The following is a 22,884-nucleotide window of genomic DNA, read 5'->3' as shown; positions in this document are numbered from 1 at the left end:
ATCCCAAAGCTACTTGTCCTACAAGCATAGATCTCACTGCTCATGAACGAAAGGGCAGTTGTTTCTAACTTCAGCCAGCTTTGAGATCATAAGGCACAGTGCAATATCCCCTATTCAACTGAGGAGGGAAAATGATTACAACAACATTAGCAGCATCAATATGAAGGCACACAGGTAGTAGTTGACACCAAAAAAGGAAGAAAAAAAGACTCATTCCATCAGTCTTGCTGTAAGAAATCAGTTGCCTAAGTGTTTAACAGAAAAAAACACGAAGCCCTTTGTCTGTGAGATGCCAGTTGCAGCTTAAAGCAAATGTATGGCCAAATATGACGTCACCTACCACAACCAAAAATGAAGAGGAAAGTTTTTCTGGTCTCAGGGACCAGTCACTCACCAGGGAACCGGTGGTTTTATATGCACGCCTTCCTGAAGGCTCCAAAAATAACATTTTTCCATAGAGCAGAAATTCCTGCAGCGTTCACGCTTTTCGTTTCAGTAATGTTGCAATCCAAAGTGCCAGCCCTCTGTAATGAGGTAATCCGACAATGTAATTTGTAGCATTTTACTCTGTCAAAATTGATCTTTCTATCCCTATAGCAACTAGATCAAAACAAAAGATGGAAGCAGAGAGAGTAAGTCTCTCCCCTGCCACCACCCAGATTTTTATATAAATATAGATGTGTGTATATAAAGCATTACACATATGTAAAGTTAATGTTGGTGATTCATCATTAAACAACGCCAGAAAAACAGCCCTGGAGAAAGAGTGGCACGGTAGGATAACATTTGAAAAAGACATGCTAGCAAATGTTTAAACTGCCATCAATAAAATATATTCAAAAGTCATTGTTCAGTTGTCAGATTGGGAACAGAGCGTGTCTTTCCCATTAAATCCAGTCAGGAGAAGTTTGGGATAGATGGGAGTGAATACTGGCTTTGGTGACACGAGGTGAAGGACACAATATTTTCCCCTCAGAGAAAAATCACACTCCCGACATTTCTGTTAACATCTTAATGTTTCAGAAAGCTTGACTGCCATTTAGCTCCCTAAGCTTAGTTTTGGAAGTGCTGGATGTAACAGTCCAGCAACTGTCTGTCAATTAATTTTAGTGATTACCAGACACCCAGGAAACCTCTGGATGTGGAACCCAACATCATTTCCAATCAATTAATATGATTAACAGCAACACCACCTAGTCCCCTCCTTTTGAAATAAGGATTGATCCATTACAGGGGTGGGATAAAAAGTTTGGTTTTCCTACAGACCACTTCTCCTCAACATCAGAACAGCTCCTGAACGCTGCTTAGGAGATTTCAGTTAAATCCTGAACAGAGACCACCAAGCATACACTGTGTGTGCACCTGCAAACTTCCCATGTAGAGGTTTCAAATCCCAGAACAGCCATGTGGTTCTTAATTTGGGCTTTAAGGAGAGAGTGAACCTTTCCTAACACGTGACATGTACCTACATCCAGAAATAAGCACAGCGTCCAAGGTCAATTTTCTGACTACTGCATAGTGTCACTTACAGCCTCTGGTACAAAACCATGTATGTGACCATTTTAGACAGATCTTAAAACATCAGAGAGAGGATGTCTGTGATCAGCATGTCAGCTGGGATGATATACTCACTTTTGTCGTATGGTGTTGCTGCAGGTGGCTTTGCTGCTGGCTGCCATCTCTGGAGGTCACCACATACCTGCTTCCCAAGCTGGCTGTCTGGGTCATGGTCTTTACCATGACAGAGGCTGGAAGGCAGTTTGTCTTCTAGACCATTAAGGGGAGAAAAAAAAAAAGAATATTAACTTAGAGAAATACTGCTCATTTAAAAGAAACAAACACTCTCAAAAGCAGGATTTTGCTTTGATCCCAAGCCCTCCTGCTAGAGAACAGAATTTCCCCATCAGTTTAAGAAGTGAGGTATAACAGACAAAATATTTTTGGTGAACACAGAAATAAATTTTGTGCATGGACAATTTGAAGCAAAGGAATGTTTCCACGGATTACTCACACTTCTAAAATTAAACACACTCAAGTCTTCCACCTGAGTAAAGACCCTGACCTCCCAAAGCACTCTTCCACTTGATGGCAATTCCCTTGAGTAACGACAGTGAAGAATTCAATACCAGCAGGGGCTGAACTATATATTCATTCTGAATTCACAAATGCTTCTGTAATAAATTCTGTTCATACACGGTCCTGTTAACACTGGCATTTCAAAGCTTATTTTACTACTTGGTAGAGTTAGATAATGGTTGGGCTTGATGATCTTAAAGGTCTTTTCCAACCAAAATGATTGTATGGCTCTGTGAACTGACACAGACTTTGGCATGTCTTCAGATGAACAGACTTACAAAAATCACACAATGAGCTGCTACCTCGTTTTTAACTTTGAAATTCATCGATCTGCTGCTGCAGCAGGAGACTCAAAATGCTTATTTGGGCGAGAGTGTTCCAAAAAGTATGAAAATAAATTAAAACTGTGATAATTAGCACCAGTTTTTAACTGTCAGAGAAGATGTGCCTTTTCCACGACAACCCCCTCATTACCCCTTCCTTCCAATAAAGGCAATCAGCGTTGAACTTAAAAGCTCCCCCCGTCTGCATCCACTTTACAGGCCCTTTGAAATGGAGTCCAGTACAAGGCACATCAGAAAAAGTGGAGGAAATTGGAGATAAAAAAGATTTTAAAATAAAAACAGTATTTATGTCTCCCAAATGGGAAGTTTGTAGCAGTGAGGGCAGGAAACGGACCGGTATTTAAGCTGATTACCCCCACAAAGTCCTCTGCCTTTTCAGCAGTGCCATGGTCCCTCAGTAAAACCATTTAAATTAATTGGAGTTTGGGGCAGGGGGGAGGGAAGATGTCAAATTTTATCTGGAGTGCCAGTGATGGCTGTGCTGGAGAGGGGCTTTCAGGCCCGTTAATTGGGCCTGTTTGCTCCAACGCCACAACCACTTTGAGATGAAATGTTGTAATAAGGCTGCGGTGCAGGTGGCCGCCAGCGTCAGGCGGCCCTGACAGCGCGGCCAGGCCTGTCGCTCCCGCTCAGGGCCCGCTCGGCCGAGCAGGCGGCTTCGGGCCCGCCGGTCATTAACCCAAATGTTCTCCCTCGGTAGCTTAGCAACCAATTAACTAGCCGAGATCTTTAACATTTGTACCAGAAATTCACACAAATCAAAGTCTTTTGGGCCATGCTGGCCTTATAGACATGGATCTTATGATGTTTTTTACCTAATTAACAACTGAGCTTTTTTTCTTGGTGCAGGAGGCCGGCTGGGGTTTAGAGGAGAGGAGAGCAGCTCAGCTCAGCTCAGCTCAGCTCAGCACAGCACAGCACAGCACAGCTCAGCACAGCACAGCTCAGCACAGCTCAGCTCAGCTCAGCTCAGCTCAAGCTCAGCTCAGCTCAGCACAGCTCAGCTCAGCTCAGCTCAGCTCAAGCTCAGCTCAGCTCAGCACAGCTCAGCACAGCTCAGCTCAGCTTAGCACAGCTCAGCACAGCTCAGCTCAGCTTAGCACAGCTCAGCTCAGCACAGCTCAGCACAGCACAGCTCAGCTCAGCTCAGCACAGCTCAGCTCAGCACAGCTCAGCTCAGCACAGCTCAGCTCAGCTCAGCACAGCACAGCTCAGCACAGCTCAGCACAGCTCAGCTCAGCTCAGCTCAGCACAGCACAGCTCAGCTCAGCACAGCTCAGCACAGCTCAGCTCAGCTCAGCTCAGCTCAAGCTCAGCTCAGCTCAGCACAGCTCAGCACAGCTCAGCTCAGCTTAGCACAGCTCAGCACAGCTCAGCTCAGCTTAGCACAGCTCAGCTCAGCACAGCTCAGCACAGCACAGCTCAGCTCAGCTCAGCACAGCTCAGCTCAGCACAGCTCAGCTCAGCACAGCTCAGCTCAGCTCAGCACAGCACAGCTCAGCACAGCTCAGCACAGCTCAGCTCAGCTCAGCTCAGCACAGCACAGCTCAGCTCAGCTCAGCACAGCACAGCTCAGCTCAGCACAGCTCAGCTCAGCACAGCTCAGCTCAGCTCAGCCCAGCACAGCACAGCTCAGCTCAGCTCAGCTCAGCTCAGCTCAGCTCAGCACAGCACAGCACAGCTCAGCTCAGCTCAGCACAGCTCAGCTCAGCACAGCACAGCACAGCACAACACAACCATTTCCTCGGGCAGCACATCCACGGGTGTTTGCATGCACATAAAAACTACATCTCATTCACACTTGTACATAACTGACTAGACAAATAATATTATCATAGTGGGAAGAGCCAGAATCAGAAAGGAAATACTGCAATATTTAGATCTAATCTGGTGAGCATTAGATCATGATTCACTTTGACAGAAAAGCTCAAGAGCACATTTAGTTGGAGCAAAATGCATGACAATGTTTTAAACAAGAAGGAAACGTCTAATGTTTCATGGGCTGCATTATTTGCTGTTGAAATCCTAATAATTGCCTACGCTCTATGCTTATGTTGGACCTCAGGAATTGGCTTTAGATTTCAGAAAGCTGCAGCGACAGACTGGAAGATCTTATTTGCTTCTGACTCTCCAGCAGAGAGGAGCTTTTTAGTGGAAGAGAAAAGAAAATTGACAACAAAAGCAGGTTCCAAACACTCCAGTTACCTTCACTGTGTTTCACAACAGCATTTTGATAAAAATAATATTATTTTATATAAACTGTTTTTTTAAAAGAGTTTAATATTGAAATGCTATAACCAGGAGTGGTAGCACTGGTTTTCAATATCCACAGTTAAATATCCACAGCAAATATGAAGCAATGCATCTCAAAGTCTAGCCCAGCTCAAATCTCAGGAATTTTTGCTTTATCAAATAAAACATTGGATTAGTGCACCATATGAAAAAGTTGCTGACTCAACACACCTTTCAGTAGTGGCTTAACCCAATCTTCTGCCGTCTCTTCACCCACATTGTAAGATTCTACTGCTTCCCGCTTTTGGTGGCCATGGGAAAAAAGCAATCCCTGCAGCATCCTCCATGCTCATTCTCTGCCATATCATCTGGCAAAGAAGTGGATGATTTCAGATGGTGGCACAGTCCTGCCCTGGATCAATACAAACCTGAAATGGCGGGCTTCAGAGACACATTTTTCATGGAACATAACCAAGCTCAGTTGAATTTTGCAACTATGCCTCTCCATCAACCACCACAGCTTGCTCTCAGCAAAACAGAATATACTCCATTTCACCTCTGTGTGATTCACAGGAGGAATTTAGAAGCATCTTTAAGAGTTGAGATATAACCCACAATGTGTGAAACCAGGTCCACCAAGCCGGGCTTCTTACAAATGTGTCTGTGCCTTCCTTACTGTGAGACATGAGTAAGACTCCCATGCCTGGGTTTCCAGTGTAACTTGGGTTCCAACTTACAAATTGTGTTCGTCTAAACACATTTCTTTTGTGCAGCAAATGGAATAAACATATCTATAAAGAAACCAGATTACACAAAACAAGCTGCTAACTCTTTCTCACATGTGCAAATATGACACCAGCTCCCAGAAGCTGCTGCGATTGCATGAATGTGGTTCTCTTATGAATACAAGAGTGTTGCAGGGCTCTGTCAGGATCTGCACTTTTGAGGCAGATAAATGTTATGTAAACTGAAGTTCTGCAACTGTATTATTGTGTATGATTTCATGCCAAGTTGCTCTTTACATTGAAAGCAAACATCACTGAATTTACTTTTTAAAAGGCAAAATAAAGTTTACAGTTCTGCTTAGCCTAAAATTTGTTTATAAACACAGGAGCAGACTGGCCTCGTTACAATAGGAATGGCAGGGGGAAAAAAACTGTCTTCAAGCTCAACATGAGTCAACAGTGTGCTCTCAGCAAGTTAAGCAAAGTGCATATGGTCTTTATCTGAATCATGGAATCATTTAGGCTGGAAAGGACCTTTAAGATCAATGAGTCCAACCATAGTCCACCGTGAACCATGTCCCTCAACATCATGACTACATATCTTTTAAATCCTTACAGGGATGGTGACTCAACCACTGCCCTGGGCAGCTTGTTTCAGGGCTTGACAACCCTTTTAGAGAGTAAATTGTTCCTTCTGTCCAACTTAAACCTCCGCTAGCACAACTTGATGCTGTTTCTTCTTGGCCTGAAGCATGGCCCTAGCCAGTTCAATCTGACGAAGAAATGATGATCCAGTAATAAAATAAAAGTGATGATCCTATGGTAGCGTGCAAGGAAGTAGCCTACATGGAGTTCCCTTACTTGAAGGGAAATTATGGTAGCAACAGAGCCAGATTCCTCATCTGAGACAGGTGATAGAACTGGGTCATATCTTGGCAGGTTCTTATCAGAGATGGGGAAAAACTTTTCCAAAAGAAAGGTGGTGCAGCCCTAGACCGGGTCACCATCTCCATCTGAGATGTTTCGTGCTGAACATGTGCCTTTTGACACACAGGCATTTTTGGTGATAAAGATTCCTGTTAAGAAATTCTTGACAAGGTAATAGAGGAACCAGAGATGTTTGGCACTTAATGAACCAGTAAAAATCTCAAAAGCACCTGCCCATCTATTTTAAATACCCAAATGCCTTTAAAAGCTTCAGCATAAACTGCCTGTACCCCCAGAACACCAGACTATTTGGAGGTTTCATTACACTTCATTCCAGTGGACTATGCCCTATGAATACAGACTTAGGAGCGCAGGATCTGGCCATACAACTTGCATCACAAGAGCAAACTCCACATATTTGTAAAGATTATCAGTCAACTCCAGTTCTTTCCACTGTAGAAACAGTTACTCAGTTAAGATAAACAAAGAAATTCCCATGCACTGAAAAGGAAAACCTATTAACTGATTAAACATGTGAATCAGTTGATAAACTGGTTATCAAAGTTCTGAAAACATTTTTAACAATGACCCTTCCTGCCATTTTTAACAATGACCCATAAAAGCTAGAATAATTCAGCACTTTACAGGAAACCAGCTGGAGAGAAAACAGAATGTATTTCTGAACTAAGAAGCTGCAGCTACACCATATCAGCTGACAAATTTAGACACTAATTATCAGCAAAGCAGTGATAAACAGTTTAAATACCAATTAAAAGCTTTGGACAAACATTTGCAAGGGTTTCTCTTTTCAGCACACAGAACAAAATCACCAGTTTTATCCCATCTGATGTATACTTGTCATTTATTCCTTTTTTTCCCAGGCTTTTCAAATTATTATAAACATATTTGTTAAAAAATCCCTCAAGAAACTCCTGAATTTTCAGGAAAAGTCGAAGATCTGGAAGCAGAATAGGAATGCAAATGTCTGTGTTTTTCTTACAAATGGTCATGCAAATCCCCTCTCAGAAAAAAAAACTCCAGCCCAGAAAGCTTTGCAGGCATGCAAAAGCAGAATGTGGCATATGCTAATTACCAGGCCTCACTGTTTATAACCTGGATTTACTCCTTAGTATAGTTCAAAGAAAAAAAAGGTAAGTTTTGAAAGCTGTCAGACCTGGCCTTTGTGGTAATGGAAGTTCCTTTAAGACTACTCCAAATCCATAGCAGAGCTCAGAGCAATTTTTTGGTCAAGAGAAAAATATCAGTGCTAGCTTAGGGTCCTGCTTAAGCAACAACATTACAGCTATTGAAAGACAATTCCAGCCATTTCCCCAAATTTCAGAGAAATCCTCAGATCTAAGGTACTTTTCAGACTATTCCATACAAATGCTTAGTATCTATTCCCCTTCCTCAATGCCAGTCATGCAAAATGACTTCAGAAGTAAAACACACCCAAATCCTGAATCCTACTTCTGCATGGCCTCAAGGCCAATAAATTCTCTTTAGATTCCTTTTACATTTCATTATCAGAGAAGTCAGTCTAGCTGAAAAGCAGCATTGCAAGTCAGAGAAATCCCAGAATGCAAGATATTTCCACCAAGGTTTTGTGCACTGTTCCTCGCTATCCAAGATTTTGACATAAAACTTCTCCATCAACTAAGGACTTCTTAAGAGGTTATAGAAAAAGATTAATGCTTTTTATCAATTACTTCAGAGCATTGGAAGTGAGTGGTCAGAATTTAAACACTTGGCTTTACAATGACCTTAAAACAATCCAGCCTTTGTAAAAACCCACCCCTCTCATCCTTCTCTTAAACTGAAATAGTAAGGCATACAGAATTAAAAGCCAGCATTAAAAGTTAGTACTCTGTTTCTGTTCCAGTAACACAACACTTAAAGGCAAGCAGACAAGGCATTTGATAACAGAGGAGCATAAATAAAATGAAAATGACCAGAGGTTTTTAATTTTGAAAGGTCTGCTACCATTTCTGAGAACATTGTCTCTCCAAAGAGTGGCTTGCTCAGAGTATAGAAAGATTGTATGTCACAGTATCACAGTATCACTTAGGTTGGAAAGGACCTCGAGGATCATCGAGTCCAACCTATCAACACAGACCCCATGACTAGACCATGGCACCAAGTGCCACGTCCAATCTCCTCTTGAACACCTCCAGGGACGATGACTCAACCACCTCCCTGGGCAGCCCGTTCCAATAACGAACGACTCGCTCGGTGAAGAACTTCCTCCACACCTCGAGTCTAAACCTCCCCTGGCGCAGCTTGAGACTGTGTCCCCTTGTTCTGGTGCTGGTTGCCTGGGAGAAGAGGCCAACCCCCTCCTGGCTACAACCACTTTTCAGGTAGTTGTAGAGGGCAATGTGGTCACCCCTGAGCCTCCTCTTCTCCGGGCTAAACAATCCCAGCTCCCTCAGCCTCTCCTCATAGGGCTTGTGTTCAAGGCCCCTCACCAGCCTTGTTGCCCTTATATTTGGCTGTGACCCTGTTCTCAGTAAGTACTAATGCCTGAGCTTTTGGAAGAGGAAGAAAACAAGAAGTTTAGAGAGTTATTTTTAAAGTATTTAAATGTATTCCAGGGCTGTGATGGATTTGGAATATAGCTGAGAGCCATGTAGCCCCTGGATCTGGAAGGAGATGATGCGCTCAGCACCTCTCTGTAGAGAGCTCTTCAGTTCATCAAAGCTAAAAAGAGATGAGCCCACAAAGGATTTGATGCTTTCAGTTCCGTAATTTGCAAAAGATGTGGAAGCTGCCCAGTTTGTGCACTTAAGGTCATGTTGCACTTTTTTGGTCTCCAGAAACAAAGCACTGGTAGTACAGTATGTTCTCCCCACCATCTTCCTCCCACTGCCCTCCTCTCCACAGCGTGAAGCTCCCAGCGGGAGCTGCTGCCTTACAGAGGGTTTTAACTGAGTGTCAACAGCAATTCAGGAAAAGTTTCTATGTAATTCCTGGTTCAAACAGTTCCTCTTTCTCTGCCTGTAAGCTGGACTCCAGACATAGTCTGTGTCAAGCAGAAATGCATTTATCCCCATTGACATGACAATAATCCAAAATATTCCTTGAAAGTAGATTAAGGACACAAATTTACAGTCAGTGTTGCAGCCTTCTGCTTCTCTTGTGTTTTTGAGCAGCCACCAAGATCAGCACAGCCACTCTGTAAAACCTAACCGTGTACATTACAGAAACTGCTTGATTTCAGATGTTTCAGTGACCAGGTGCTCAGCTGGCAGACCCTGAAGAGTTTTAAAATTTGTAGCCTGGGAGAACAGAGGAACTTTCCAGCTATCTTTTTACCAGTCACTCCAGAACCAAGTTGCTCACAGTGATCTTCAAACATTTCCAGTGCTTGTTAATAGAAACATGGTGACCTATAAATAGATTCACAACACAGCATCTTCACACAGTTGTATCACTATTATAAAATGGTTTTCCTGTTCTATGTAGATATTTTTGTAGTTGCACATAACTTACTCTTTGTTCTTCTTGTAGGGATGAAATCCAAGCAGAGCTGTAAAAGCATAAAAAGGCATAGTCGAGATTCATGATACAGCTCAAGAGGAGAATAGTGCTCCACATAATTGATAACATATAGATACAATATATACTTTGATAAGGATATAGCTGTAGCTATAGAAAGGGATGAGTAGACCTAATACTGCAGCAATATACCCTACAGTTTTAAAGGCTTGTGTGCATACAATGAGCTGTAACATCTAATGTGGACTGACCCCTGGAGCAGTTCCCTGGTTTATGACTGAAAAGGTCACTGGGATGGAGAAATGTCTCAGCATGACCTGTTAATTCAGTGAGCCCCACCAGAACCTGCTGAGCAGCAGTAGTAGGACCCCATAGCAGGGACACATGGCATGGAGCTGCAGATCTGCCTGTTAGGCATCACTGTGCATTAATCATCCCTGTTAGAGATTGAGGGGTAAAAGTGAAGAGGACAAAAAGAGAGATGGGAAAAAAAGAAATTAAAATTAAAAGGCAATCACTTTATCAAGAAGCTTCCAAAGAGATTCAGAGATCAAAAATCCCTTTTGCAATATCTGATTATTTTTTATAATGACAGCATCATTTTCAAGAACAGATGTCAAGGTTTGCAGATGAAAGCAAAACTATTAAACAATACAGAGGTCCAGTCCCTGCTACAGCTCAAGCCAGATCGAAGACAGAGGGTCTGGCGTGTCAGACTTTCATGTAGCTCCTCGTTCCTCCTGGGAATTTTTGACAGCTCCTGTGCACCAGGGAGAGCTGTTTTATTGCTCACACACAGCCTGACTCATCCTTCGTAGCTTGATCCTGAATCAGGCATCCCTTTGTTGACAAGACCACAGACAGCTTGTTCTCAAAATGGCAACTGAAATGTGTGTTCCTGTGGAGCACTCAGATATGTGGCCACATTACCATGTCCTAACAAGGGAGCTGAGCAGAGCTTAAGTTAGTGGCTATTCAGAGGACAGAGTAAAATATGGGCATATGGAATCATAGAATTGTTTGGTCAAAAGAGACCTTTAAAATCATCAAGTCCAACTGTTAACGCAGCACTGTCAAGCCCACCACTAAACCATGTCCCTCAGCACTCCATCTAAACAGCCGTTAAATCCCTCCAGGAATATGTTTGAGTCCCACTGGGTTTATCCACTTGGTGCCTTTCCTAAGTAGGTGGGTTAGGGTAAGGGAAGGCCTTTGGGCAGGGACTATTCCTTTGTTGCTAGACAGACTGCATCTTTCACAGCACAGTCCCATCCCTGATGTGGGTTCTCCCTCCTGTCGCAGGAGTACAAGTTATTTCTAGCTTCAGCAGGGAGCATGATGGAAGCAGGTTGGACAGTCAGACTGGAAGAGGATGAGAAATTAAAATGAAGGGTTTCATGATGCAAACTGTTTCTGCAAATCCTCAGTTAGAACTAGCAAATTGTCAAAGTACCAATAAAAGGTGACTGAGCAATCTTTAGATCAATGCAGTACTGGCATTTCTTCCTCACAGAGATGCTCCAGTCCCCTCAGCATCTTTGCAGCCTCCACTAAACTCTCTCCAATATTTCCTTGATTCTCTTGAACTGGGAAGCTCAGTACTGGACACAATACTACCCTAGATGTGGCCTCACTAAGGCAGGGGACCTGACAGTTGGCTGCTGGCCTCCATGAATCTGCAGCTCCAAGGCAAACTCATGTCCCAGTGAGTTTACACAAAGTGGGATAAAGACTTGTAGATGACCACAAGCCTGTGGGCTGTGCTGTGCAGCAGACAGATCTGCCCTGGCTGGCTCAGGCCCACAGCCCAGGATCACTTCTGGGGGACCAACAGATTTTTCTGATTAATTGTTCATCCTGGATTAGAAAGCAAAGTAAGTTCAGACAAAAAGTAGTATTTTAAATTTATGGCACAGTACAATCTGAAGGGAAAGAAAGCAGTCTTCATTATATTTGGGTTGAGGCCTTCTGAAGCATTTCATGTTGGTTTTGAAATGACATAAAAAATTCAAACCAAATTGCCACCACAAATCACAGTTCCACTTAGAAATTTCACAGTGACACTCCCAACTCCTCACACTCTTGACACATTTATTCAAATGGAATAATTCAGTGAAATTGCCACAGACTGACACAACAAAGCAACTGTGTAAAATCTGCAGATTCCCTAAAAGAGCTTGGAGGAGGGGGGCAGAAAGAGTTAACAATGACCCCATTCTGTCTCAGAGTGCCTTCACTTAAAAATAAACCATGTGTTAACAAAAAGAAAGGAAAAAAAAACCATGGTTTGTAACATTAGAGTTTTCAAAGATTGTGCAGCCAGGAATTACAGATAAGCCCTCTTAAGACCATAAAGAAAAATCTTTTGATAGTGTTGAGCATATTGAACTGGCTTCTCCTAGTATTTGCAGTAATAAAGCTGTCAAGCAACACAGAAAAGGAGAGCTAAGCCTTTCAAGACTCAGACACATGAACTTCTATTAACCTACGTTAAGATGTAATTGTTGCTGTGAGCACACTGCTCTCAGTGTCAAGTGCTTGTAAAGGACACAAGGAAAAGCTTTCACAGAATCCCAGCATGGTGGGGGGTTGGAAAGGACCTCTGGTGATCATCTATTCCAACCTCCCTGCTAAAGCAGGGGCACCTACAACAGCTTGCCCAGGATCACAATGCCCAGGTGGGTTTGGAATCTCTCCAGAGAAGGAGACTCCACAACCTCTCTGGATGGCCTGTGCCAGTGTTCCAGCAGCCTCACAGCAAAGAATTTTTTCCTCATGCTCAAGTGGAACCTCCTGGGTTCCAGTTTGTGCCCACTGCCCCTTGTCCTATTGCTGGGGACCACTGAGAAGAGTCTGGCCCCATCCTCTTGTCCTCCACCCTTTAGCTCTTGCTGAGCATTAAGAAGATTCCCTCTGGGGCTGCTCTTCTCCAGGCTCAACAATCCCAGGGCTCTCAGCCTTTCCTCCTCACAGAGATGCCCCAGGACCCTCAGCACCTTTGTAGCCTCCTCTGGATTCTCTACCTTGAACTGTGGAGCCCAGAACTGGACACAAACCCCCAGATGTGACCTCACCAGGGCAGAGTAGAAGAAGAGAACCTCTCTCAACTTGCTGACCACTCTTTTTAATGCACCCCAGGAGACCACTGGTCTTCTTGGCCACAGGGGCACATTGCCAGCTCATGGTGAACTTGTCCACCACGGCTCCCAGGTCCTTCTCCCTGGAAAGACATGAGGGACAGGACTGTCCTATAGGTTTCTGGAACAGGCTGGCAAGCACTACACTGATTTGTATCGGTTATTCTGGGAAACATCCCATCTGGTTAGTACAGTTCAGAATGGAAAGATGTTATTTCACTTTAATAGCTTCCATGTTTTACAGCACATCAAGTAGCTGCTTGTTAGCTGAAGTCCAAGAGCTGAAGGAACAATTTTGATGGGCTCATCCACAACTGCTTCAAGTCAATGAACTCTGCAGTCTCAGAAAGGCAGCAGTGGGGTGTGGTGATTTGCTTCAAAGCCTTGAGATGCCCTGGCCACATCAAAGGCAAGGAGATTCAGCATACAACTTCAACATTTTAATCTCCCATTCACTCAGGCTGGCTGTGTGAGACATCTGGGAGCACACCTGTACCCCTGGACACAGACCCAAGCTGTGAAGCACCACAGCATGGGGAGCTTTTTGGACCTGGCTGCAAAGCCCACACAAAGCCTGTTCTATATCACCTGGAATCAGGAGCTCAGAAGTCTCTGCTCTGCTCCTTTAGGAGCTGCAAAGATGCACCTTTAAAGATGCAACAGAAATTGAGAGGAGGTGAACAAAGCTCTCTGTAAGTAAGTCAGAAGGGCAAAGAGCAGGAAGAAGAGCTGCATAATCTGAAGGACAAGACTTGCACAAGAAGCAGTGGATATAAACCAGCCACTAATAAATTTCAGCTAGAAATTAGAAAAAGGTGCAGAAAGATTCTGGCACAGCCTTCCAACAGGATGGGGGAAACACAAACCACACAAAAATGTTACTGGGGTTTAAAATGGTTGTTTAGAAATTCATAATGAAGATGAGAGGACATGGTGACCTGTGACTGCAGGACTGGAGTTTTTCAGCTCTTACCCTGGACGAGTGCTTCAGTGCTTCATGTTCCCCCAAATACTCTTCTTTTCCGGCCAGGGTAAGGTTCTGTCATTTGTTTAATGCTCATGAGCTGCAAAGGTGTCCCTAAAATGATGATGTAGGAGTATTCTCAGAGAGCAAGATACAACTGCATAGGGAGCTGGACATGTTTCCATGGGGTTGATCATTTGCTCTGTTTTGATGTTGCTGATGCAGGTAAACAGGTTTCCATGTCTATTAGACCGCTCATCAAGTCCTCTTAGACTTGACCTTAAAGGTCTCTGCCGACCAGAATGATTCTAGCATTCTCTGCCCATCTTCTAGACCTCACTAGCCAGATCTACAAGCAAAGCTCTACATGTGATGGTGTCCTAACTGCAAGTCACAGGTTGAGAAGCACTCCAAGCTTAGTAGGTTCTGCTGAACTGATCTGGGATGAGATTACAGATGCCCTGATAGCAGTGGATCCAAGGGGTTGTACTGTCCCACAAAGCATGGCAGCTCTGAGAAGGAAGGGGTGATAACCCTCATCCAGTGCAGGGTCTGCAAGAATAGAAGAATCACCAACTGGTTTGGGTTCAAAGGGACCTTAGCTAGTTCTTATGTCAGCTAGTTCTAACCCCCTTGCCATGAGAAGGAACACCTCCTACTTGATCAGGTTTCTTGAGGCCCCATTCAACCTATCTTTGAATGCTTCCAGGCTTGGAGCCTCCACAACATCTCTGGGAAACCTCTTCCATAGCCTCACCACCCTCATGGGGATGAATTTCTTTCTAATGTCTAATTTAAATCCAGCTTCTTCCATTTTGAAGCCATTAAACTGGAAGAATAAGGGCAGTTTACTGGGATAACAGAGTAGTGATGAACATCACTGCACTGCACTACCAAAATATTTTCTGGAATGGCTTCTGTGACTCCTGCTGTGCTTCCTTGAAGTGATTTCTTTTGGACAGGTAGATCTGGTTAAAAATTCCAGTGACTGGAGGTAAAGCCCAGCATATCAGCATATACTGCTGAGCAGACAATTAGGAAGTTACCTCTCCAGGTTTCCTAAAAGCACAGTAGAATTTTCAAGTGCATTTACTCCTTTGGGTTTCATTCCACACATTGTGTCTGCCTCCCTCACCTTTCACCATCCTGCTTTAACAAATATAGCCTGGGGGGGATTTCAAAGCCTGCCCCCTCACCTCAGGTTAAAGTGGTTGCTGATGACAGACAGAGCTAAGCACGCAGGCTCAGAACCTGAGCTCTCAGGCAAGAACTACATAGCTAAACTCTGCCAAATTACTTTCAGAAAAGCCCTGACTGAAAGGGATCTTCATTGTGAAACACTGAAAGGCACACACGGAGAGCCCCGAAACCACTGAATCACAGAGGCAAAAGGGAGGAAGCAGCCTGGGGTTTCTGACTCTCACAGAACTGCTCATTTTCAGCTGATGACCACATTGGCTTACTGTGTTTCACAGCAAATATGCTTGCATTGGATCCACATACAAACCAACCCAAAGGCCAGCCTAATTTCCTCTGTAGCTAGCTGGGCTGCAGAGTCCATCGGAATGTAGTTCTGCTGAAACTTTTTATGTCAGCAGTGAAAATCTCTCTTTCCATGGAATTGCATCAAATTGCTTTTGTTCCCTTCTTTTTTCTCCTATCACAGCTGCTACTCAAAAACTCAGTCGTCAGACTTGTACCTGTGGCTGTCTAATGATCTTCCACTTCCTGCACTGCTTCAGTGCCATCCTCATCATGGAAGACTTCTGCTGGGGATGAGGCTAACAAATAAATAAAGAAAGAAATCAACTGCATCCATATTCCCAGTTCATCTATTGCTGTGGCATCCCCAAGAATGGAGGTGCTTGGAGACTGTGACAGGACTGCTTTTGCGCAATCTACCTATACCCATCTGATGAAAATTCACCAGAAGGTGACATGTAAAGCTACAGGTTTAGTACAGAGGAGTTTTCTGGATCAGCAGAAGCTTCCACTTTCTTCAAGTACAAGAACATAAAAAAGGAAGTATTAAACACTGATAATGGATGCCATTCTTCTTCACTTCTCTGGCACTGGAATCTTTTCATGTGGTAGTTTGTTTTCCTCCAACACAATTTCAGAAACACATCTCTCCAAACATCTGGAAAACATCCACTTGCTCTGCCCACTACAGCAGGAACCAGAGAAAATCAGATTGTGTACTCCACCAGGGCCATGTTTGTAGATCACCTCTGCCCTCATCTAAAGGTTGGCTTCAGAGCTTGTTTTGTGGTTACCTGAAAGCCTGCTATTGCCTCAAGAGAGCTTTTCACAACACAGCTCTTGACGTGTTGAAGGCTTTGGTGCCTCTGTCCCTGACAGTCATGCCTCCTTTGAACCCTCCCCGGTTGCCATAGATCATCCTGGGATGAAAGAACTCCTGAGATACACTACCATATGTTTAAATCTGGAAACAAAGAACAAGCAGCAGCTCACCTCTGAAGACCGAACACTACTTCTCATGAAGAACAAGAACTTCAAAGCCCATTTACATGTTGGGCAGAAAGAGGATCAGGGAATGGCCTAAGGTTCTCCTAAAGGCATTGGCAAGCAAAAGGCTGCAGCATCTTCACGCTGTTTCAGTCTCCACAGCACCACCAAACATTTTGTAAGCGGATCCACGCTCCCCACCCTGTCAAGTGCAGATCTAAGTGCCTTTTCCACTCTGATCTCAGCAGCCCTGCTGACTGAGAGCCACAGGAAGCTCAGTGCCTCTGCACACATGACATGGACTAGCTTGAGGGATGTCCGTCCACCCAAATGGTTTCATCTTCATTCCCAAGACGCATTTCAGCCTGAGTGACTTACTGCAGATCTTTTTGAGGGAAAGGACAGGACACTGTTCCACGCAGTGACTGCTGGAACTCACCATCCAAAAGTTCTCTTTTGCAATGCAGGAACTAAACAACTGACAGTAACCAAGATGTAGGATATGATGGCATTCACTCACTATCTCACTAAACTGAATGTATATGAGCAGCAAAAGGGAACATCAACAAATTCCAGATGCAGAATGTAATTATGTTTGGATGGCAGAATGTTTCATATTGTTTTCTGTAGGGAAAAAAAAAAGTCATCATTAAAGCAGTGGAATTTCAGTAAACTATGTTTTGGGTTACAGCCCAGAATAGTTACACTTGGCAGTTCAGAGGCATTGGGTAAAATATTCCAAGGTTCATAAATCCTTGACTTTAATTTGTAGATATAGGTTACAGCTTTAGCATCACTGCAAGGGGGTAAGTCATGCTCCCACCTCAGCAGTTGCCAAAGGGCACAGTACCAAGCTTTTCTGCTCTCTTGGGCAGCTTTTAGGAAAAGCATACATCAGTATCTTTTGTGTTCCCATGCCACTCAGATACTCTATACTCATGGCAGAAGGCTTCCTTGGCTGGAACGGGCTCTGAAGGACCTATTTTTAACTCACAGGCTGAGATGGTGTGACCCATAAAGGAGAAAACATCTAGAGGTGGCCTGGACATGAACAAGGTGATTCCTCTCTGACACCAGGTTCCACGAACTATCTCAGTCCTGCAGGCTCAGTAGAAAGAGATGGTTTGGTACTGCTAGGAATTAATTTGTAGAGAAAAAAAAATAATGCAGCAGCATTCAGTGGCCTATAAAGAATTTCATTTAATCTGCATTCTCTGGAACAAGTTAAGGGGCTCCGGCAGCTCACGCATACGAAAAACCAGCTAATAACGTCTGGGAAGAGCTACTTGACTAAGATCTCATTAGACACTTCATCTGCATGCTTCTTCCAGTGTTTGGGTTCTTTGCTGTGTAAAATTAAGGGTTGAAGAAACTGGTACACAAGATTTATTGGTAAGATGCTGGTTTCTACAACAAAGACTTTACAATTAAGTTCTGTCACACGGGCAACACATCATGCCACAACAGGGTAATAAAGCTGTCAGATGAAGCACAAGCCTGTCTCAAGAGCCTGTGCTCTATGGAGAGCACCCAATTTGTCCCATTCTGTTAAAATCCTTTCCTGCAACAAAGCCTTAACACAGCTAAAAGAAAAATAATATGGAAGATATAATTTGCAAACAAAGACTAAAAACCATCGTCCACAACCTGAAAATGTAAGTACATGCTTAAGAAACATCTGAAGAAATTCCACTGAAGTCAGTGGGATGTCCAAAGCCTTTAAAAGTAGATCCAAATTACAGAGTCAGTATTGGCAGAGCCAGGGAGTTGCTTGTAACAGGGTGAAGTGTGAGTTTAGGAAAAAAAGCATTCCTCTTTCTACCAGGCCTCGGCCACTGCTTGGTTGATTTCAGTGCACTTTTGTACTAGCTGCTTAATTATTCCATTCACATTCCCTCACAGAAGTCCTTCCTGGAATGTATTCTTTGGAAATTATGTCATTTCCTAGCATAAGAGCTTATTCTGAAGTCCTGTGCTCTGCACGTAAGCCCTGTTTCCCTCAAAGGTACCCCAGAATTTGGTACCTAAAATTCTCATTTTCACATGGTGACAAGAAGAGCAATCCTTCATTCCCAGACACAACCTTTAGGTTTCAATCAGTCATCACAAGGTTATGAGAAAGGCTTTCTTTAAAGAGAAACAGAACCAATGAACAAACTAAGTGCAGGTTTGCTTAACTTGTGTGTCCTACCACACCTTCATCACAGACAAGGTAGCACTGGGTTCTTCGAGACATTCAAATTGACACCAGGGTTAAGCTCGCTCTCTCAAACAGTTCCAAAGTTCTGGAGAAAGGGAGTCCCTTATAATCTAGCCAGACCTCCTTTGTTCTTTGAATTCCTGTGCACCACACCAGCTCTACAAGCACAGTCTGAGGTTGAGCCAGACTCCTCCAAGCCACTGGTCCTACCATTGTCCCATCACAGCACTAGGCATTTGGGTGGCTCACCCTGAGACATTGTTCCCTTGCTGCTTGTTTTTACTGACAGCCTCCTATTAAACTAAAGCAACACGTCCACACAGTAAACATCTAATAACTGGGTCATCATCTTAACATTCAGAAATTAGAGAGCAGCTCTGCTTCCACTGCTGAGCCAAACCCCAAAATGAAATGCTGCCCAGATTAAAAATTCTCCCAGAGAGAGAGAGACAAAAAATTGTGGCCTTCTGTATTATGGTCCCACAGTGCCTCCATCTCTGAGGGTTTCCAGGCTCATACCAAGCTGTGCCAGACAATAAATCTTTGCTGGAGACCATGGTGCTGCTCAAGAGAAATCCACTCTCTTGAAACAGTGCTAGATAAAACCCAGTTGTGCTGCACCTCAGCCCATCACACCAAATGCATCTTCTCCAATAAATGTCCCAAAAGAAGCTGAAAAAGAAGTAAAGCCATTTCAAATAAATCCAGATTTATATATACTCTATACTAGACTGCAGATGTCAGAGGAATGTAAAATGCTTTTCCGATGGAAGAATTCAAAGAAAAAGCCAAAACTTTAACATGTGAAGAATGCAAATATCCTGTAAAGTCTGCAGATGCACGGCCTGTGAGGAAGCGTACAAACCTAAAGATGGGGTGTGCAGAATCCCAAGTGTCAGCTGTACTTTCACGTTACTGACACCCTCAGTGACTATTCATATCTCCCTGTTTGGGTTATCCTAGACCTAGATCCTCAAACACACTCAACTCTGTGAGGCTGGGGACTCATTATTATGATACATAGCACCTCTGGTCAAAAACCAGGCCTTGAAAATGTGCTTTACAAAATCATAGAATCATAGAACTGTTTTGGTTGGAAAAGCTCTTTAGGATCATCCAGCCCAACCATTCTCTAACCCTACCAAGTCTGGTGCTGAACCATGTCCCTCAAAACCACATCTCTGCCTCTTTTTAACAGCTCCAGGGATGGGGATTCAATCACCTCCCTGGGGAGCCTGTTCCAGTGTTGGAGAACCCTTTCAGTGAAGAAGTTTCTTCTAATATCCAACCTAAACGTCCCCTGGTGCATCCTGAGGCCATTTCCTCTTGTCCTATCACTTAAAAATGACAGTTCTGGCTACAAAACTTGCATTTGAAAGGGAAAAGAGATGGATATAAACAGGCAGGAGAATGGAAGCAAATACTTCCAACTCAGGAGGACAGGCAATATTGGCAACCCAGTTTTATTAAGACAAGCCAACTAAATCCACGAATCAGCAGAAGGCTGAGCCAGGTACCTCCAAGCCATCAGTTCTAAGATTACCTTCTAGCAACCATCCCTGGTGTAGCTGACTCACCTTCAGACATTGTGAAGACATTCAACCACTGTGAAGAGCCAAGGATAGGCATACACAGCACGACGAGGCAGTTTGAAGTGGCTTTGCCTGCAAATCCAGGCAGTGGTTCGCACAAAACAAAGGTCAAAAGCAGGCCACGAAGCATCCCATTGGAAGAGGTCTGTGCATCTCGGTTCACATCCGGCCTATAACAATCTCTTTTTTGTATCTTATTTACATCTTTATCTGAATAGAAACACAGTAAATGAGGTGAAGTTAAAATGGTAAACAAGAATTTCAGCGTTGGGCTTTGATTTAGACAATCTGCTTTCTGATAGCGCTGATGTGAATTGTGCCCTTCGGTTATTTCTGGAACACCAGCAGGCAGAGTTTATAAACAGGTAACCTACAACAATGTTCCTCGTTCCCCCCACCCCCTTAATAAAGTGAAAGATCACCTAAATTTAAAACAATGTATTTAAAACACGAAGAATCATTTCCTGGAGCGTTGCCTAGTTTGTTTGAAACTTTTGGGGTTGTTTTGTTTTGGTTTGCTTTTAAACAAAAAAACAACAATAAAAATAGAAGCCCAAACTGTGACTGTTTATTGCTTTTATGTTTCAATTGTACTTATTCCTGTGCTGGTACAAGTGGAAGCACACAACTTTATTTTTACAACAGCCCTTTCAAGAAAAGGAAGTCAGTTGTGCTCCTACTTGTGTATGGTTTTCAAATGAGGACTGTAAGGTAGGACAAAGTGGACCACAAAACGATACCCAAGACCACTGTGCAATGTTTTTCTGTCTAGCCTCAGGAGTGAGGAACAGCCATTCCTAGATAATGCTTACACACCATGCCCATTCCTTTTTCTTTTAGTATTCCTTTATTTTTGTTTTTTTCCAAGCTTCCCTAAACTCTTAACTTTCCTAATCTAAGTGTCTGCAGACTTGAAAGTCCCACTCCCACAGCTGCCCCAGGGATATTTCCTAATGCACTGAGAACTGGAAGATAAGTGTTCCTTGATGGCGTTCACACTGGTGGCTGCGTTGGTTTGTTTTCCCCCTGTTTTCAAAGGAATAGATACTGGTACAGAACATGCTGCTGTCTTGGTGAGAACACTTGCTCCCATCCACAGAGATGGCAAAAAGAAGCAAGGAAAAGATAAAAAACCAACCAAGCCGCTGTGCTCTGAAACTTCGTTCACTGTGTTTGCACTTTACTGCCTAAAGTGGAAGCTCAAAACTGGAGTTTCTGTCATACCTTCACCTAATGCTGAAATTAGTTTTTTTAAAGTCTTTTCTGTAGGATTCAAACATACCAAGCAAAATCACACCTATGAGATAAAGATAAAGGTACAACAGGAGGAGAGCAACAGGAATTGTCCTTCCTTTATGATTCCTTCAGCAGATGTTTCTTCCCTGGCATGGAGGACTTTGTGCTAAGCCCCATGAAGATACTCCTTCCTTTTAAAAGCGTGTCTTCAACATGCAGCTGTGGTTGGGCCACCTATATCATGAGATTGACCCCTGCCCCTGCACTGCCTGCTCTGCTCCAGGCTTCCATTCTCCAGGGACAGACAGGGCAGGATAGTATTTCGCGGCTGCCATTCCAAAGCAAAAGCTGGAAATCCAAGAGTCTTTACTCAATAAATAAAATTCCAGCACTATTCACAGCAGCAAGGTCTCAGTTTACATGGAGAGTTGACAGAGTTTTCTTCTAGCTAAGGGGCTCAAGTGAGTTACGGTGATGAAGGAAGACCCAAGAATGTTGATTAATAGATATTGTAATCCACACAAAAAAAGAAGGACCAAAAGCCACATCCATTCCAGCCATCAGGAAAAGCAGGGCAGCAGAGCTAACGCAGCAACCAGAGATGCAGTAACGTGTGGTATCAGTGACACTCGGCCCAGATCAAGTAACACTTTGTTCTTTGCCAAACCAAGAACAACTCATGTTAGAAAAATTCTAAATAGCAGCACTTCCAACTGCTTGGAGACAAGGCTGCGAGGCCACTGCCCCCGCTGCAGGTACCAACCAGAAGCACAGAGAGAAATATCTTTCTGCTCTGTAGTTTTTTTCTTGAACCCATTTGCAGGAGCACTGGTTAAGCTTCTCATTTTTTAAGTTCTAGAATTTCAGGGCTAAACTATCAATATAAATCTGCCTGTTAATGATATGGCACACTACAAGTCTGCCGAACACATTTCACTTGCAAACCTACAGAAGGTGCTGACCTTTCCTGCAGAAAAAGGGAACCTCTTGTCTGCAGGCAGCAAATCCCAGCTCTGCTGGTTGCCAAGGAGCTGCTGGAGCCCTTCGACACTCAGTAAAAGCCTTTCATGGTTCAGGTGGGGAGGCCATGAGCTGCCATCACAGGGGAGTTGAGAAGGGGTTGCAAGAGTCATGTTAGTGTAGGTGGTCAAGGGAATGGTCTGGGAGATCTTTACAGTGAGGGTGGTGAGACACTGGAAAAAGCTGCCCAGGGAGGTTCTGGATGCCCCTTCCCTGGAAGTGTTCAAGGCCAGGTTGGATGGGCTCTTGAGCAGCTTGGTCTAGTGAAAAGTATGTCGGCCCTTGGCAAGGGGAGTTGGAACTAGATGATCTTTGAAGTACCTTCCAACCCAAACCATTCTATGACTCTATGATCTATCTCTTCCAATTCAGTGAGCACCTTCCCATTAAAAACTATGTTAATTTGATTCTTACCCCTAACTAAACTAATTTTACAATAACAAATACACATCCAACATCCTCAC

At 43.6% G+C, this 22,884-nt stretch overlaps 1 long non-coding RNA gene across 1 annotated transcript; it reads right to left on the bottom strand.

Annotated features, from left to right (window-relative positions):
* Positions 1-402: 402 nt before the first annotated feature.
* Positions 403-3,251, bottom strand: LOC137443678 (uncharacterized). The gene is made up of 3 exons (XR_010987969.1): positions 3,236-3,251; positions 1,633-1,767; positions 403-524 (listed from the first exon to the last, which is right to left on the bottom strand). It is a non-coding gene; the product is annotated as an uncharacterized lncRNA (long non-coding RNA).
* Positions 3,252-22,884: the final 19,633 nt, after the last annotated feature.

The sequence above is a fragment of the Melanerpes formicivorus genome, unplaced genomic scaffold (assembly GCF_026170545.1).
Source record: "Melanerpes formicivorus ecotype bairdi unplaced genomic scaffold, bMelFor1.0.p_v2 SCAF_10, whole genome shotgun sequence".
Lineage (NCBI taxonomy): Eukaryota > Metazoa > Chordata > Aves > Piciformes > Picidae > Melanerpes > Melanerpes formicivorus.
Note: the sequence above shows the minus strand (reverse complement) of the source record. Positions and strands in the feature narration are given on the sequence as shown.